The following is a 12,012-nucleotide window of genomic DNA, read 5'->3' on the forward strand; positions in this document are numbered from 1 at the left end:
TGTGCGCCATTGGGTGCCGAGGGGAGCGTGCGTGGGTCGGCCATTGTGCGCCCGAAATTCCCAGAACCAGCTGTCTGCATCGATGCACCACATTATGGACCACATGTCTGTGGCCGAGCACCACCTATGGACCCCATGGGTTGGGGCATGGCCCCTCTGCTGGAACCGGCCATGAGGGCCTGAAATCTTGCTGGCGGACCTTGGCCACAGGGCACCGATGCCCCACAGGTGAACCACACATAGTCGGCCCTGTGGGCCATAAATAAAGAAAATAAAAAGGAGACATTGGGCACACTTTATTGCAAATAGGCCGCCAGTAAGCAAAGCAAAAGAATGACAACAACTGGAAGAAATAATAATAACCAGCAGAGGGAGCCGAAGAGCAAGAGACACCTGCAGGGTTAGGGGTTGTTGAATTTATTTTATTGTTGAACATTGATGAACAATGGTGACTGCACCAATTGGTGCTTGAGGGTGTATTGGTGCGTTTTTGGGTGCTTTAATGGTGCGTCGATGCAGAGCAGACTGTCTCCCCCCCAGAAAGAACAATCACAGGTCCTGGGTTAGTTTTGTAAATAAAAATAGCGTCATTGTAAATAATGCTTCCCACCGTCAGTGTATAGTTTGAAGACCATTCCGTAATTCGGTTAACTGTGGGCGTAAGTCTGTTAGGCAGGGTGCAATGGAGCAGCGGGACACATTTATTTATGTTTTAAAACTGTCGCACTCAGGGTCAGGTTAAAAGTAGAGGGAACTACACCTACGTGCCACACTAAGGTAAAAGTTATAAGGCCGGGACGTGCCTAAGGGGAGGAGGGTGCAGTGTTGTGGATATGAGAATGTTTTTTTTAATTTTATTGTTGTGGTAAAATGTTGTTGTAAAAGGTTGTAGTAAAATATCACCCCTCCTCCCTCCGTTTGTGGTTGTATAAAGGTCAAAGGGCGTTCCCGTAGTTAGTCCATAAAACATACATGCAGGACACGATATATCTTTTTTGACAGTTATATCCTTATTATGTGTATTAGCGTAAGGCTGTGTCTTCCATTAATTGAAATACTCCATTGCACCAGTGAAAGAGAATAGATCCCCTTTCCTTCCCATCCCCAAAATCTCCATTTCATATTACATCCCCTCTCGTCATTGCCGAGCCTCGATTGCCCATATTACCTCCCCTCCAATAACCGCCATTGACCACGAGGCTCGAGTCGGGGAAGAAAGGCGTGTCTCCACCTCGTCATAGAGGGGAGGAGTGAGCCAGCCCCACTCGACCAACCATGAGCCAGGGGTTTGGCTAGAGAGGGTGGAGGAAGAGCGATTGGGGAGGTTCGCAAAGGTTGAGGGGCGGGGGCCTATATAACCCAAGGCAGGGCGTGTCCAGGAGGAGGATGCGTTTTTACAGAGGAGAGCAGAAGACAGAAAGCCCTGAGTCGGTTGCCACAAGGAGTTGGTCTGAGTTGGTCTGAGTCGGTTGCCAGAGGAGGGTCAGTGGTTGCGTTGGTAAGGAGTCGGTGGTCAGTTGGTTGCGTTGGTGAGGAGTCGGTGGTGAGGAGTGAGAGAAACAAGAAAGAGTTGAGGGTTTGGACCAGACGAGTGGGACAAGGCCTGGCAAAGCACGCGACGAAAACAGCATCCAAAACAGCAGCCAAAACAGCAGCGTGGGGCCTGGCCTGAACGGCGGCTGCTAAACGCGCCGGTTGTGCTGCGGGACCCCTTTGGACCTCCCTCTCCCTCCAGCCATCCACCTTCATTCCATTCCATCCTTCTTGTATACGTGAGTTTGTTTTGTTTGTTCTGTCCCTGGGTTAATTAAGCTGTATAAGTTAATAATTGCACTGTGTCTCTAATCCTTCTGTATATTATTTTATTATCTTTCCTTCTCCTTGGTTACTTTGAGCATGTAAATAGTAGGAATAAATTTAGTGGTATTTCCAACCTTTTTGTCTTCTGCTTCTTCTTCTTCACATCCGTGTCGCCTTTGTCTTTTCCCTATTGACTAGCTGTGGTGCGATCCGGCCAAAGTCCTGGGTGAATCGGGTGAGTCAGGGATCCTGTTAGGTCGCGGCAATACCAAACCGCTCGGTAACTAACATCTTAAACCGCGATCTGTAACAATATATATATATATATATATATATATATATATATATATATATATATATATATATATATGTATATATATATATATATATGTATGTATGTATATATATATATATATATATATGTATGTATATATATATATATATATATATATATATATACTGTATATATATATATATATATATATATATTGTTGTGGATATGAGGATTGTGTTTTTTTATTGTATAGTACATTGTAAAATATCACCCTCCGTCCTCCAGTTGTGTATAAAGGTCAAAGGGCGTCCCGTAGTTAGGTCATATACAATCACGTTCAGCCAATCATAGATTCCCTGCTTGTTGGTAGTTATTTCCTTATTTTGTGTATTAGGCTAAGGCTTTGTCTTCCATTAATTGACACTCCATTGCACCGAATTCAAATAGATAGATCCCCTTTTATTCCCAAAGCCCCATTCCCAAAGCCTCGATTGCCAACTGCATTCGCCGCAGCTGCTGGGCGGTTTTCACCGCGACTCCATTAGCCACGAGGTGGACTCGGAGAAGAAGGGGGAGGAGCCGCCGAATCCAGGGCGTGGGCCGCCCATCGTCATCAAGAGGGTGGAGCCAGCGAGCCCTGACCAGCCAACCAGGGCTGGGGAAACACCATCACGGGCGTGGCACGGGTTGATCTAAAAGCACGTTATATAAGCGCGCGCGGAAGCCTTTGAGAGAGGAGTCCAGACGAGCTTGGTAAAGGCAGAGGAAGGGATCCCCACGGAGAGTTGCGCCAGTTAAGCAGAAGAGTCCACCAGCAGTTTTGGCTCCACCAGCAGTGTTGGCTCCACAAGTAGCGTTGACTCCACCGGGCAGCGTGGGCTCCACCAGGCAGCTTCGACCCGTTACCCAGCGGGAACCAGATTGCGGTGGCATCGGTGGCCGTCGAGGTCCAGCCCGACGTCCCGTGCGGGATCAAGCCCGAACCATCTGCCCAGCTGAACCTTCCCATTCCTCCTTCCAATCATTCCTGCCTGCAAATTCCCCATTCGTGTGAGTCCGTCTTTGTTTGTTCTGTCCTGGGTATTAATTAAGACTGCACAGGTAAGCTAAGTTTCACTGTGTCCTTCTGGTCCGTCCCTCTTTCTGCTTTATTTTATTATCCTTCCTCCTCCTTGGTTTCTTTTGATTGTAAATAGCAAATAAATCATATTCGTATTTCAAACCCTTTTTGTCTTCTTCTTCTTCTTCACATCCGTCATCTTTGTCTTTTCCAAATTGAACATCTGTGGCACGATTTGGCCAACGTTCAGAATCGGGTCTCGTCATTGTTAACGGTTCGGGCCGCGGCTGCCATCCGCTCGGCAATCCAGTAACATCTTATCCGCGGTCACGAACGAAGCTGCTCACCGGTCTTTTCAGAGGCCGCGGTGCAGCTTCAGGGACCACGTCGGTCAGTGACAAGCGAGGGGACTAATCCCTCCTCAAAGGGGAACCATAGGCCGACGTTGGGTTCCGTAACAATTTGTGCCGGGAGCGAGATACGGACCTGAAGCGCTTAGTGCGCTCAAATTACGAGTGGGCCGAAATTTGTTTTACAAAATCTTAAATTGAAAATCGTGCCATGGATAGTCAAGGCGGCGGGATGCCGGTGGGGGAATTAGAAGAGGGGTTAGGGGTAACCCAGGACCAGAGGGAAGAAATGGAGGAGAACAATGAGGAGGTGGTTGAGGAGGTTTCAGGCGCGCAAGATGGCGCCCTCGCGCACGAGGTTTCAAGCGCACAAAATGGCGCCTCGCACGAGAGCGCGGTAGCCGCGCCCACTGCACCAATGGGGGTGGTCCAAATGCAGGCCTTCATGGAGCAATTTATGGCGCAAATGCAGGCGTCCCTCAACCTGCAGAGGGACGAGACGAGGGCTCAGGGTGAGCGAATGGAAAACAGAATGAGGACTGACAGTGAGCAATTAAGAGAGGGGTTGAACAGCAATTTGGAGGGACTCGGAAGCAAATTGAAGGGACTCGGAAGCAAATTTGAGGGATTCGGAAGCAGATTAGGGGACAAACTTGGGGTCATGGTTGGCCAAGCCAAATAAATTAATGAGGGGTTGGAGAGGGACAGAGACCGCAGGTTGGGCGAGCAGGTCCCACGGGTGCACGAGGAGGTAACGTGGGTCAAGAAGCGCTGGTTGAGCGAGGCGGAGGAAAGCGCGGGTACAATGATGGGTATAGAGATTGCGACCCGGGGTATGGGGCAGCCGGCGACCGCTGAGGTAGGAGAGAAAAATTTTATTAAAGCCAGCGGTCATTGAGGTGAATAAAGAAAAAGTAGTGGTGGGTATAGTTAAAATTGAAAAGACGACGGAGGTAGCCCAGGAATCGGAGGAAGGAATGGAAACTGTACAAAGTCCGTGCTCACATCACGATGCTGTGCTCATTAATCCTTATAAAGATTTGCAGGTGTTGGTGCAGGGAGGAAGAAGAACCCCGAAGGTGAGACAGGCTGCATGTGGTGCCGGGAGATTTTGTAAAAGGGGGTTTGGCGCGAAGAGAATTGTCGCGCGATTGGGGTCAATATGGCACCCGGGTGTTGGTGAAGGGTCCCGTGTGAGTGGAAATGGCACGCGTGTGAGGAAAAAGTGTGCGTCGGCGCGTATGCACGTCGGGGTGTACGGAGTATGACACAAGGAGTGAAAGCGATACGGAGTGTACGTGCGAGGGTGAGTGTGACACGGAGAGTAAAGTGGTGGTGGAACGTGTGTGAGGAAGCACACCTGAGTTGGTTGTGGCGCGAGTGCGAGGGAGCACATCGGAGCGCGGTAGTGGGTGGATGCAAGAGTGCACGCCCATGGTGAGTGGTACGGAGTACGTACCGAGGGAGAGTGCACAAGACGGTGCGCGAGGTGTGTTAAGGGAGTGTGCGAACAGCGAGTGTGCGTGAGAGGTGTGGTGTGTAACAGGGAGTGCGTTGGTGGAATGGACGGAGTGTGTGGAATGTACGGACGGCGTTGGAACGCCGGGCTTTGTGAGTGTGAAACGGGTCGCGTGGTGTGAGCCTGCAAGTGAAGCATCGACGTTGACCGGGTTAGCAGTTAGGGCGACGGATAGCGGGCGCTCGGTGTGCGGCACGCTTTGTTGGATGCTGAGCTGCGCGCGGGGCATGCTTTGTTGGATGCCAGGCCCCGCACGGTCGAGTCCGGGCCTTGTCGGGCGAGGCGACCGGTCCGGTTCAGGGGCGAGTAGGAGGAAGCGGAACGGTGCCCCCTGGTGGCGGGGACGGGGTTCCGACCGGGCGAGCCTCAGCCATCGGGCCCGGGACCGCAAGGTACCGAGCCGCGATGATGCGTGGAACCTCGGCCCGAGCATGCCTCCTCCCCAGAGTCGTGAATGCCGGACGGATCCAACTGCAGGCGACCAAACCACCCAAATTCATTGCTCGGCTTTGCGAAGCCGAGTTTTAATGATGTGACGACGCACCGAGGCTCAGATAAAGCGGACTGTGATGATGATGATAGTGTTTTTGATCCGAAATTTAAAAAAAAAAAGTGAATAGAATTGGCAGTGATTGGAAAATTTTTGATTTGCAGGAATTGGATGAACAAAATTGATAGTGATAGTGAGAGGTGCCCGATGTGATGGGATGGCAACTCTGCCATCCCTCACAACGGGGGCAAAGGAGCACTAGGTTTATGGGGTTTGTGGCAGTGAAAACTAGCCCGGGAGGGTTAGGATATAATGTGTAGGGACCTAGAGATTGACCATAGGTAACGCAAAGGTTTAGGTAGTGACACTGATACCTGTAGTGGGGACGCAGGTAGATTAGTTTGGATTATAATGACGAGGGAGCGCAATAGTTTAAAGGGGCGACTGGGAAGCGCAAGTTCCAGAGGGGAGTAGTTAGATAAGATGATGCCGTGTGGTTGAGAATCGAAAGTGTATTGAGCGTGGAAGTGTATGGAGCAGTGAGTGAGGAACAATTGTGATTGCACAGGTGTGCCACTGAACAGGTGGATGGAGCAGTGTATGAGTGAGTGATGGAGATGTGTGTGGTGTTGATGAAATGGTCCAGGAAGGAAGGAGGGTGTAGGTGGCACCAGGTGAGATTGCACAGGTGTGCAACTGCAGGTGTATGGAGAATGGTTGTGTGGAATACATGGAGTGTGGAATATATGGAGTATGGAATGGATGGTCGTGGAGTGAGTATGGTGGAAACTGTGGAGTGGAGTGGATGGTGCGAAGGTGTGGATGGGGGAAAGGAGGATGGACCCCATCACGAATACCCGGGGAGGGTAGTCTAAGTGTTAGGTAGAGGGTACAGGTAAATTGTGGTTGGATATTGGCATCTGTGGTGCGTGGTGGAAGAATGATGGTTGGATGGGTGCATTAGTGTCATGGAAATGGCTGGGCGTGTGGCCTGTTAGTGTGTGTAGTTGAATGGACACTCCGCCACTGTTAGGATGTCGGCCAGGTGAGGCCGCAGGTGGGCTCTGGGAGCCGGTAGAGTTGTTGTGGATGGGGCCCGAGGATCCGGAGGATGGACCCGGGTAGCCCAGTGCCAGAGGGCACCGAGGGGTGACAGAGCCAGGAGGGCCCTTCCCCAGTTAGATAGGTTAGGGTGAGGAGCTAGGTAAGCTCGGGTGGCAACTGCAGTGGTGGAGGTGTGCAGGTGGATAGACCTGCTGGGAGAGCTACACGCCCCAGTCCTGAAATTGTGCAAGGGCACAGGGAGTTGAATCGGGGGAGTGAGACCCCAAATTGAGGAAGCACCACAGTTTGGTCAATGGGAATTGGTTCTTAAAACCGCATAGAGTGTAAGATGGCCAATGGTTTGGCAGGGAAAGACCCCGGGTAGTGTAATGTGTGTTAAAGTCATTTAGGAAGTAGTTAGGATTAAGAATCTCCTCGCACCATCTACATCCACTCACCTGAGGTGACAAAACTCCGCACCATGCCATGTTTTATTATTTTTATTGTGCAAATGTTTGGAATGTGAGACGCATCATGACGTGGGTGTGACATTGTGCTGTGGTTCCATCTCTCCCTCCTTATGAGGATTGATGATGAATTGGTGATGGCAAATTTTGAAGTAGTGGGAGTAAAGACGAATTTGGAATAGGGGAAATATGGGGAATACGAGACAGTAGTGACGAATTTGTAATGTGTAGATTTTGTAAATATGGGGTAAGAGCAAGGGTAGAGTAGGTGACAGGGGGGGGGTGACGTACGGTAGGGACGAGCTTTTCTCCGCTCCGTCTCCATACACACCTCGCCTTGCATTGCCTTTATTGATGTGTACCCTTGTGACCTTACCCCTCGCTCACCTGTCTTTCCCCCCCCCCCCCTCCCCTTGTCTCCCACACGATGACCGTGCGCCACTGGGCGCCGAGGGGAGCGTGCGAGAGTCCGCCATTGTGCGCCAGAAACTCTCGCAACCACAGCTGCCTGCATCGATGCACCACCTTATGGACCACATGTCTGTGGCTGAGCACCACTGATGGACCCCATGGGTTGTGGCATGGCCCCTCTGCTGGAACCGGCCATGAAGGCCCGAGATCTTGCTGGCGGACCTTGGTCACAGGGCACCTATGCCATACAGGTGAACCACACGTAGTCGGCCCTGTGGGCCATAAATAAATAAAATAAAAATGGACACGGTTGTGCAAGCTTTATTATTGCAAATAGGCCGCCAGCAAAGAAGGATGACAACAACTGGAAGAATACCAATAGCCAGCAGAGGGAGCCGAAGAGCAAGACACCACCAAGGGTTTGGGTTTGGTTTTATTAAGAACTGTGGTGACTGTGTACCGATTGGTGCTTGAGGGTGTTTTTGGTGCGTTTTTGGGTGCTTCATGGTGCGTCGATGCAGAGCAGACTGTCTCCCCCCAAAAAGAACAATCACAGGTCCTGGGTTGCGTATTGTAAATACAAATAGCGTCAACTAAATAATACTCCCCCATCGTAAATGTATAGTTTGAAGTCAATTCCGCAATTCAGTTAGCTGTGGGCATGAGTCTGTTAGGTAGGGTGCAATGGAGCAGCGGGACATATATATTTATGTTTTAAAACTGTCACACAAAGGGTCAGGTTAAATGTAGAGGGAACTACACCTACGTGCCACACTAAAAGTAAAGGTAATAGGCCCGGGACGTGCCTAAGAGGAGGAGGGTGCAGTGTTGTGGATATGAGGATTGTGTTTTTTTTATTGTATAGTACATTGTAAAATATCACCCTCCATCCTCCAGTTGTGTATAAAGGTCAAAGGGCGTCCCGTAGTTAGGTCATATACAATCACGTTTAGCCAATCATAGATTCCCTGCTTGTTGGTAGTTATTTCCTTATTCTGTGTATTAGGCTAAGGCTTTGTCTTCCATTAATTGACACTCCATTGCACTGAATTCAAATAGATAGATCCCCTTTTATTCCCAAAGCCCCATACCCCAAAGCCTCGATTGCCAACTGAATTCGCGCAGCTGCTGGGCGGTTTTCACCACGACTCCATTAGCCACGAGGTGGGCTCGGAGAAGAAGGGGGAGGAGCTGCCGAATCCAGGGCGTGGGCCGCCCATCGTCATCAAGAGGGTGGAGCCAGCGAGCCCTGACCAGCCAACCAGGGCTGGGGAAACACCATCACGGGCGTGGCACAGGTTGATCTAAAAGCACGTTATATAAGCGCGCGCGGAAGCCTTTGAGAGAGGAGTCCAGACGAGCTTGGTAAAGGCAGAGGAAGGGATCCCCACGGAGAGTTGCGCCAGTTAAGCAGAAAAGTCCACCAGCAGTTTTGGCTCCACCAGCAGTGTTGGCTCCACAAGTAGCGTTGACTCCACCGGGCGGCGTGGGCTCCACCAGGCAGCTTCGACCCGTTACCCAGCGGGAGCCAGATTGCGGTGGCATCGGTGGCCGTCGAGGTCCAGCCCGACGTCCCGTGCGGGATCAAGCCCGAACCATCTGCCCCAGCTGAACCTTCCCATTCCCCCTTCCAATCATTCCTGCCTGCAAATTCCCCATTCATGTGAGTCCGTCTTTGTTTGTTCTGTCCTGGGTATTAATTAAGACTGTAATAGATAAGCTAGAATTTTCACTGTGTCCTTCTGGTCCGTCCCTCTTTCTGCTTTATTTTATTATCCTTCCTCCTCCTTGGTTTCTTTTGATTGTAAATAGCAAATAAATCATATTCGTATTTCAAACCCTTTTTGTCTTCTTCTTCTTCTTCACATCCGTCGTCTTTGTCTTTTCCAAATTGAACATCTGTGGCACGATTTGGCCAACGTTCAGAATCGGGTCTAGTCATTGTTAACGGTTCGGGCCGCGGCTGCCATCCGCTCGGCAATCCAGTAACATCTTATCCGCGTTCGCGAACGAAACTGCTCACCGGTCTTTTCGGAGGCCGCGGTGCAGCTTCAGGGACCACGTCGGTCAGTGACAAGTGAGAGGACTAATCCCTCCTCAAAGGGGAACCATAGGCCGACGTTGGGTTCCGTAACAATATATATATATATATAGATATATATATATATATATATATACATACATAGTGTTGTGGATATGAGAATGTTTTTTTTTTTTTATTGTATAGTAAATTGTTGTAAATATCACCCTCTGTAAAATGTAATGATTCCTTGTAAATACCTCCGTAGTGTAAAGGTCAAAGGGCGTCTCAGTAGTTATTCCATAAACACCACATTGCAGGACCCGATAAAACCCTTGTTCAGTAGCTTATATCTTATTATGTGTCTTAGGGTAAGGCTGTGTCTCCCATTAATTTAAATACTCCATTGCACCAAGTGAAATAAGAATAGGTCCCCTTTCATTTCATTTCAATGGCCAACTGCATTTTGGGCGGTTTTCTTCAACCACCATTGGCCACGAGGCAGGGTTGGGGAAGAAAGGCGTGTCTCCACCTCGTCATAGAGGGGAGGAGTGAGCCAGCCCCGAACAACCAACCGAGCACGAGGGGTTTGGTTTGAGAGGGCGGAGGAAGAGCGTTTGGGGGAGGTTCGCAAAGGTTGAGGGGCGGGGCCTATATAACCCGCCGCGGGGGCGTTCCCCAAGCAGATGCGCTTTTACTGAGACAAGGAGATGAGTCTGAAAAGAGAGGTCCATGACAAGAGCTGAGTTGGTCGTCAGGGGTGGTCAGTGGTTGCGTTGAGTGGTTGCGTTGGAGAAAGAGTGGTTGGACAAAGAAAGAGAGAGGAGAGAACCCGTCACGCCAGACCCCCCACCAGCGCGTCGGCTCCGACCGTGATCCGACCCGTGATCCGACCCGTGATCCCGCGCACACGACAGGATCGATGGCATCAGCGGCCGTCGAGGTCCAGCCCGACGTCCCGTGCGGGATCAAGCTCCAGCCAGCTCCGTGCCGTCCCCCCCCCCCCCCACCCCCCCCCTCCAGCCACACACCTCCTTCCAGCCAATCCACTCTGCAATTCCCCATGTGAGTCGTCTTTGTTTGTTCTGTCCTGGGTAGGTAATTAAGCTTGTATAAGGAATTCACTGTGTCACCTGCGTCTCGTGTCCCTGTACATAATTGTGACTGCTCCTTTTTGCTTGTGTGTGTAAATAGTAATAAATCCCGTTACTCTTCTGTACGTCTTCTTCCTCTTTGCATTCGGTCGCTTTAGAGTTTTCCAGATTGAGTAGCTGTGGCGCGATACGGCCAACGTTCAGGGTGAATCGGGTTTTAGTCAAGGAATAACTGTTCGGCCGCGGTTACACCACCACTCGGTAAAAATAACATCTAATCCGCGGACCGTAACAAATTGGTGTCAGGAGTGGGATTCGAACCTGGGACTAAATTTATTTAGCCCAAATTTTGGACACCAATTGTGTTATTACCGTAACAAATTGGTGTCGGGGAGTGAGATACGAGGCCCGAAGCGCGCTTAACGCGCTCAAAATTACGAGCTGCTGGAAATTTGTGTTGTAAAGCAAAACCCGAATTTTGAAATCGCGCCATGGCTGGTCAAGGCGACGGGATGCCGGTGGGAGAGATAGACGGGGTGGAATCGACCCAGGACCTCGGGGAAATGTATGTGGAGGAAAGGGAGGAGGAGAAAAATGGCAATGTGGTTGTGGAGGTTTCAGACGCGCAAAATGGCGCTATCGCGCACGAGGTTACGGGCGCGCAAAATGGCGCCTTTGCGCACGCGGTTACAGCGGCGCCAAATAGAGCCGCACCCTTTGTACCAATGGTGGAAGACATGCAATCATTTATGGCTGGAATGGAGGCCCTTATGGCCGAGATGAGGGAGCAATTCAAAAATGACTTGGGAAACAAAATTGATGCAATAACGAACGGAATGAGGGCCGATATGGAGAGAATGGAGCAGAGGGACAGAGACTGCATGGTGGGCGAGAGGGTCCCAGGGGTGCACGAGGAGGTAACGCGGGTCGAGAAGCACCGGTTGAACGAAGCTGAGAAAAGCACGGGTAACTGGACCGGGGTAGAAATCGCGACACGGGGTTTGGAGCAGCCGGTGACCACTGAGGTAGAAGAGGGGATTTTATTAAAGCCAGCGGTTGTCGAGGTGAATAAAGAAAAAGCAGTGCTGGGAATTAAAATTGAAGAGACCGGGGACTTAGAAAACCACTCGCGGCAGGAGGAGGTGATGGAATATGTACAAAGTCCCTGCTCAAATCATAATGATGTGCTCACTAACCAAATAAAGAGTTTGCAGGTGCGCGTGGAGAAGGGAATCCCCCAGGTGAGTCGTGCTGTATATTGTGTGGGTAGATTTTGCAGGAGGATGTTTAACGACAAGTGAATTGTCGCGCGATTGGGATCAAGGAAGCACCCGGGCGTTGGTGAAGGGTCGCGTGTGGAAAAAAAGTGTGCGTCAAGGGGTGAGCGTGTTACGAAGCGCGAGTTGGATACCGAGTGCGAGCGAGAATGCACGTCGGGGTGTACGGAGTGTGACACGGAGAGTGAGTTGGTGATGGCGCAGGT

The 12,012-nt window shown here is 50.6% G+C and overlaps 1 long non-coding RNA gene across 1 annotated transcript; it reads left to right on the plus strand.

Annotated features, from left to right (window-relative positions):
• The first annotated feature begins 1,388 nt into the window (after nt 1-1,388).
• Nucleotides 1,389-1,933, plus strand: LOC144891498 (uncharacterized). Its single transcript, XR_013622946.1, has 2 exons — nt 1,389-1,486; nt 1,518-1,933. It is a non-coding gene; the product is annotated as an uncharacterized LOC144891498 (long non-coding RNA).
• Nucleotides 1,934-12,012: the final 10,079 nt, after the last annotated feature.

Source organism: Myxine glutinosa, chromosome 4, assembly GCF_964187855.1.
Source record: "Myxine glutinosa chromosome 4, kmMyxGlut1.1, whole genome shotgun sequence".
NCBI classification, from domain to species: domain Eukaryota; kingdom Metazoa; phylum Chordata; class Myxini; order Myxiniformes; family Myxinidae; genus Myxine; species Myxine glutinosa.